This window comes from Leucopleurus acutus, assembly GCF_964270905.1.
Source record: "Leucopleurus acutus genome assembly, chromosome: 20".
In the NCBI taxonomy this organism is placed as follows: Eukaryota; Metazoa; Chordata; class Mammalia; order Artiodactyla; family Delphinidae; genus Leucopleurus; species Leucopleurus acutus.
In genome coordinates this window covers 43,421,187-43,428,239 of record NC_139162.1, presented here as the reverse complement: position 1 = coordinate 43,428,239, position 7,053 = coordinate 43,421,187, and the positions used below count along the sequence as shown (strand labels likewise).

Here is a 7,053-nt window from a genome sequence, read left to right as displayed (position 1 = left end):
GGGAGGCGGGCGCCGCCGCGCACCTGTTCCCTCTCTGCCCACACCCCTCTCCCCACGTGGCGATGGACCCGCCTAGGTACACCCTGCGGGGAGGGGCGAGTCTAAGCGTGCCTTGGGCTGGAAGAGGCTTGCTTTTAGCGCCTGATTTTTCCGGTAGACCTCTGGGTCCTCGCGTTCGGCTGGACTGAGGCGATGTGGTCCTCGCGCGCTTTACACTTAGGCGATATAAAGAACCAAGCGAAGTTTTCGGAAAGGAAGTGTGCCTCCTTAGGGATGCCCGAGGGGAGTGGGGCCCAGGAAAAGTTGTAATTCTACTTTGGAAGTTTTCTCCGCCTCCCCGCCCCCCACAATTCCTAACTTTTGGTTTGGCCCCCGGGCGTTCATCGCCCCAGGTCAGGCCTCCGGAAACTATGGCTCTTAAAGGGGCCGAGCGGAGGCGCAGGACTAGGGACGGTTTCCGCCTAAGGATTCGTAGGGAGCGGGGCCACCTGCGTCGAGGGCGGGGTGGGGCGAGGCCAGGCACCCGGAACGCGAGGCGCTCTACGCGGCTCTGCTGTCCTCCGATGGCGGCTAGGGGAAGTGCATCCTGGGGAACTCTGGGAGCTTCTGAGGAGTCTCCACGGAGGTCGCAAACTGGTTACTGGCTGGCGGGTTACGTACCCAGGGATGTTTTGTTCGACCGCATCCTGTTAAAACCCAAGTTGGATCATGCCCCTCAGCTCAAAACCTTCCCGTGTCTCCCCATCCCACCAGAAATCAAAATACTGGGAAGTGGCCTGAGCCCTCTCTGACGTCACCACTCTCCCCCTGGCTTACTCAACTGGCCAACTCAGCGTTTGGGAATGTGCCTCTCACCCTCTCACTTCAGGCCTCTTGCCCTCACTACTTCGTCTGCGGGAACACCCGTCCCTCAGATGGCCACCTGATCCTCCCCTCCTTTAGGGCTTTACTTAAAGGTCATCTTTGCAGTGACACCTTCCCTGACCACTTTTTATAAAATTTCAACCAGGTCACATTCCCCCCCCCCCCGCCCCCTTCCCCCTCCCACCCCCCCGCCCCCTCCCCCCTCCCACCCCCCCCCCACCTCCCGCACACACACTTTTTTGTTGTGGTAAAGTATACATACCATAATAGTAATCATTTTAACCATTTGCAAGTATACAATTCAGCGGCAGTAATTACATTCACATGGTTGTGTACTCATCACCACTATCTAATCTTTTTCATCATCCCCAGTATAGACTCTACTTATTAAACAATAATTCCCCATTCCCACCTGCCCCCAGCACCTGGTAACCTCTTTTCTACTTTCTTTCTCTATCAAATTGCCTATTCTAGGTACCTCATTTAAGTGGAATCATATGACATTTGTCTTCTGTGTCTGGCTCATTTCACTACACATGTTTTCAAGGTCCATCCACATTGTAGCATATATAGCAATCAAAATTTCTGTCCTTTTTATGGCTGAAATAGTATTTCATTTTATGTATATACCACACTATGTGTATCCATTTATCTGTTAGATCCTTGAGTTGTTTCCACCTTTTAGTTATTGTAAATAACGCTGCTGTGAACATTGGTGTACAGATACTTGTTTTCAATCCTTTTGGATATATACCTAGGAGAGGAATTACTAGGTCATACTGTAGTTCTAGTTTTAAACTTGAGGAATTGCCAAATCGTTTTCCATATCGATGCACCTTTTGTATTCCCACCAGCAATGCACAAGGGTTCACACCTCACCAACACTTGTTTTTTTCTGTTTTCTTGATGATAGCCATCCTAGTTGGTGTGAAGTGGCATCTCATCAGGGTTTTGATTTGCATTTCCCTAATGACTAATGATATTGAGCATCTTTTCATCTACTTCTTGGCCATTTGTGTATCTTCTTTGGAGAAATGTCTATTCAAACGTTTGCCCATTTTTGAATTGCGTTGTTTTGTTCTCTGCTGTTGAATTGTAGTTCTTTTTATATTCTGAATATTAATCCCTTGTCAGATACATAATTTGCAAATATTTTTTCCTGTCCTGTCGATTGTTTTTTCACTTTCTTCATAGTGTCCTTTGATTCACAAAAGTTCTTAATTTAATGAAGCTCAGTTTATCTATTTTTTCTTTTGTTGCCTGTGCTTTTGGTGTCATATCTATGAAAATGTTGCCATATCCAGGGTCATAAAGATTTTCTGCAGTGCTTTCTTCTAAGACCTTAATAGTTTTAGCTCTTAAGTTAGGTCTTTGATCAATTTTGAGATATTTTTTGTATATGGTATAAGGTAAGGGTCCACCTTAATTCTTTTGTATGTGGTTATCCAGTTTTTCCATCACCATCTGTTGAAAAGACTGTCCTTTACCCACTAATTGATCTTGACACCCTTGTCAAAAATCAATTGACTGTATATGTAAGGGTTTATTTCTGGGTTTTCTATTCTATTACATTGGTCTATATGTACCCTTATGCCAGTACCATACTGTTTTAATTACTGTAGCTTTGTAGTAAATTTGAAGTTGGGAAGTGTGAGTCCTTCAACTTTATTCTTCTTTTTCAAGATTGTTTTGGCTGTGCAGGGCCCAGTGCAATTCTATATGAAAGATTTGCTTCACATTTCTTTGAAAAAGGCTGTTGGAAGTTTGGTAGGCACTGTGTTGAATCTGCAGATTGCTTGGGTGGTATTGACATCATAACAATTTTAAGTCTTTCTATTCATGAACACAGACTGTCTTTCCATTTATTTAGCTATTCTTTAATTTTTGTTAGCAATCTTTTGTAGCTTCAGCATACAAGTCTTTCACCTACTTGGTTAGGTTTCTTCCTAAGTATTTAATTCTTTTGGATGTGATTGTAAAATGAAATTGTTCTCTTAATTTCCTCTTGGTATTGTTCAATGGTGGTGTATAGCAACACAATGGATTTTTCAGTGTTAATCTTGTACCCTGCAACTTTGCTAAGTTTGCTTATTAGTGGATTCTTTTTATTTCCTATATGTAGGGTCATGTCATCTGCGATTAGGCATAGTTTTACCCTTCCTTTCCAATTTGGGTGCCTTTTACTTCTTTTTCTTGTTTGATTGCTGTGGGTAGGACTTCCAGTACAAAGTTGAATAGCAGTGGTGAAAGTAGACATCTTTGTCTTTTTCGTGGAGGAGAAGAGCATTCAATCTTTAACCATTGAGAATGATGTTAGAAGTGGGGTTTGTTTTGTTTTGTTTTTTTATAATACCCTTTATCGTGTTGAGGAATTTCCCCTCTATTCTTAGTTTCCAGGAGTTTTTGTCTTGAAGAGTGTTGGATTTTGTCAAATGCCTTTTCTGTATCAGTTGAGATGATCACATGATTTTCCCCCTTCATTCTATCAACATGATGTATTACATTGGTTGATTTCCTATGTTGAATCACCATTCATGCATAAATCTCCCTTGGTCATGACTTCTGCCATTTTGCTCTTTGTTTTCTATATGCCTTATAGCTTTTTTGCCCCTCATTTTCCCCATTACTCCCTTGTTTTGTTTAGTTAATGTTTTTGTAGTGAAATATTTTGATTCCCTTCTCATTTCCTATTGCGTATATTTTATGGCTATTTCCTTTGTGGTTACCGTGGGGATTACATGAAGCTATAACACTTCAATATGAATTTATACCTGGTTAACATAATTTTTAAAAAATTATTTATTTATTTTTGGCTGCGTTGGGTCTTCGTTGCTGCTGCAGGCTTTCTGTAGTTGCGGTGAGTGGGGACCACTCTTCGTTGCAGTGCACAGGCTTCTCATTGCAGTGGCTTCTCTTGTTGCCGAGCACAGGCTCTAGATACGTGGACTTCAGTAGTTGTGGCACACAGACTCAGTAGTTGTGGCTTGTGGGCTCTAGAATGCAGGCTCAGTAGTTGTGGTGCATCGGCTTAGTTGCTGCATGGCATGTGGGATCTTCCCGGACCAGGGCTCAAACCTGTGTCACCTGCATTGACAGGCGGATTCTTAACCACTGTGCCACCAGGGAAGCCCTATACCTGATTAACTTTAATAGCATGTAAAAACGCTGCTCCTATACCGCTCCATCACCTCCTTTTTATTATTGAGGTCACAAATTACACCTTTATACATTGTTTTCCCAGTAACAAAGGTTAATAATTATTTTTATGTCTTTTCTTTTAAGTCATGTAGAAAATTAAAATTGAATTTTAGTACAATAATACTAGCTTTTATAATTGCCCATGTATTTATCTTTACTGGAGATTTTTATTTCTTCATACAGTTTCAAGTTACTGTGCAGCATCCTTTCATTTCAACCTAAAGGACTCTCTTTTGCATTTCTTGCAGGGTAGGTCTAATGGTAAAAAACTCCCTAAGCTTTTGCTTATTTGGATGTGTTTTCATTTCTCCCTCATTGTTGAAGGGCAATTTTGCCAGTTATGGAATTCCTGGTTGAAAATTTTTTTCTTTTAGCACTTTGAATAATTCAACCCATTGCCTTCTGGCTTCCAAGTTTTCTGATGAGAAATCAGCTGATACTCTTAATGAGGATCCCTTTATGTGACAGGTCGCCTCTATCTTGCTGCTTTCAAAATTGTCTTTTTTTTTTTTTTTTTTTGCGGTACACGGGCCTCTCACTGTTGTGGCCTCTCCCATTGTGGAGCACAGGCTCCAGACGTGCAGGCTCAGCAGCCATGGCTCATGGGCCTAGCCGCTCCGCAGCATGTGGGATCTTCCCGGACCGGAGCACGAACCTGCATCCCCTGCATCGGCAGGCAGACTCTCAACCACTGCACCACCAGGGAAGCCCCAGGATTGTCTTTTTGTCTTTGGCTTTCAGCAGTTTCATTATAATGTGTCTTGGTGTGGATCTTTTTGTGTTTATCCTATTAGAGTTTGGTAAGCTTCTTGGATTTGTAGATTTGTGTCTTTCATCAAATTTGGGAGGTTTTCAGCCATTATTTCTTCAAATGTAGTTCTTTCTGTGGCTTTCTCTCTCTCATCACCCTCTGGGACTCTCACAATATGTATGTGGTTCCACTTTATGGTGTTCCACAGGTCCCTTAGGTTCTGCTCACTTTTTCTCAACCTTTTTTTCTTTCTGCTCCTCAGACTCAGTAATTTCAATTGTCCTGCGTTCATGTTCATTGATTGTGTTTTCTGCCTGTTCACATCTGCTTTTGAACTCCTGTAGTGAATTTTTTCATTTTAGTAATTGTATTTTTCAGCTCCAGAATATCTTGTTGGTTTCTTTTTATATTTTTTACCTCTTTATTGATATTCTTATTTTGTTCATACATCATTTTGCTGTATTTTTCCTTGTCTTTGTTAGCTTTTTGAGCATTTTATGACAGTTTACATCTTTGTCTAGTGTGTCAGCCAGCTGGGCTTCCTCAGGGATGTTTGTTTGTTTTCCTTTGAATGGGTTACTTTCCTGTTTCTTTATGCCTTGTGATTTTCTGTTGAAAATGGACATTTAAATCTTATAAGTGGTAACTCTAGAAATCATATTTTCCCCCTTCCCAGGGTGTGTTGGGGGTTGTTATTGTTGTAGACTATGTCTGTGCTGGGGATCAGCTTGAGGTGAAAGCTTAAGGTCATCTCAGATCTTTTCTGAGCTCACATCTTTCTCTGGGTTTGTGCAATGACTTTCTAAATCCCCTCATATTGTGTGTGTATCAGTTGTTTTTGAAAGTCCTAATCCCTAAATGTCTGGCTCCCAATAGGGGGGAAAGGGGAGAAAACCCTACTGTCCCTTTAAATCTCTGGGAAGCCACTTTAGCCAGTGGGGGTTGAAAAAATGATGACCTGCCTCTGTGTCTGTACATCTGTGATCAGAAGCCGTAATCTGCAATCAGAACACAGAACCCTGATATTTGGAGGACAAGGTCCTTATTGCCCATCCCTCAATAATAACACCACCTGAGCACTTTATATACAGCATCTCAACCAATCCTCATAAGAGCGCTGTGCAGCCAGTACCATTGAAATCCCTATTTTGAAAATGAGGAAACTGAGGTTCACAGAGAGAAAGCCATTAGACCAGACCTTCAATTCAGGAAGAGGCTTCATTGCAGTTCCGTAAAATATGTGAGAAAGAAAAACAACCCTTGGTATCTGGGAGCTGACCTGACACAAATAACGGGGTATTGGTATTTCTAGGAGCCAGCCTAGAGTTCACAGCTAGGTCACTGAACATAAACAATTTCATAGAACGCCAACATCACACAAAGTCTCTCTGTGACTGTGATGAACCAAGACAAAAACAAGACCACTCCATAATCACGTCTGAACACAGACAAACAGAAACACTGTCCAAGCCACAAAAGACTAAACATCTCCCTCTCCCATTCTTCTCACCTTCCAGGTAAGATAGAATTACTCTCACTTCCTGACAGCACCCCATTCAGAGAAAATCTCCACTTCCTTGAACTCATCCCCAAATCACATAAGACAAGCCCAAATTCTGTAAATCTGTTCTCACACTTTCTTACTGAAATGTTGTACCATTCTTATGGTGTGCACCTTCCCTCACTGCAGTTAGTCAACAAATCCAACTTTGTTGAACCACAAGTGTGTTCCTAGTCTTTGGCTAAAGTGCACTGGCACCTGCCAAATGTGTACCCATCTCAAGGCCTTTGCATGTACTGTGTGCTTAGTCCAGACTTTGCTTCCTCTGGCTCATCTTATGTAGTCTGCTCAAATGTCACTTTTTTTAGAGAGCCCTTCTCTCTCCATCCCATTTAAAATGGTCACTGTATTAGTTTGCTAGGGCTGCCAGAATAAATGCAGCCATAACAAATGACTGGATGACTTAAACAACGGAAATTTGTTTCTTCACAGTTCTGGAGGCTGGAAGTCCAAGATCAAGGTGTTGGCAGGGTTAATGGCCTGCAAACAAAAGTAATGTAGATCCCTCCCAGGTCAAAGCATTTGACTATCCTTCCTTATTCCATAGCAGCTAATGATGCTACAGGTGGTGCAGCCTCCACTGGCCATGGTATTTGAAGGGACTGTGTAGAGCAGAGCTCTCCACCAACCCACAGTAGACATGTAAGATGAGAAAAAAAAAATGTGTTAAGACACTGAG

The 7,053-nt window shown here is 42.2% G+C and overlaps 1 long non-coding RNA gene across 1 annotated transcript in view; it reads left to right on the top strand.

The window, feature by feature from the left end:
* The window catches only part of LOC309977173, a 336,876-nt gene that overhangs the window by 342 nt on the left and 329,481 nt on the right, over window positions 1-7,053 (top strand). The window lies entirely within an intron of this gene.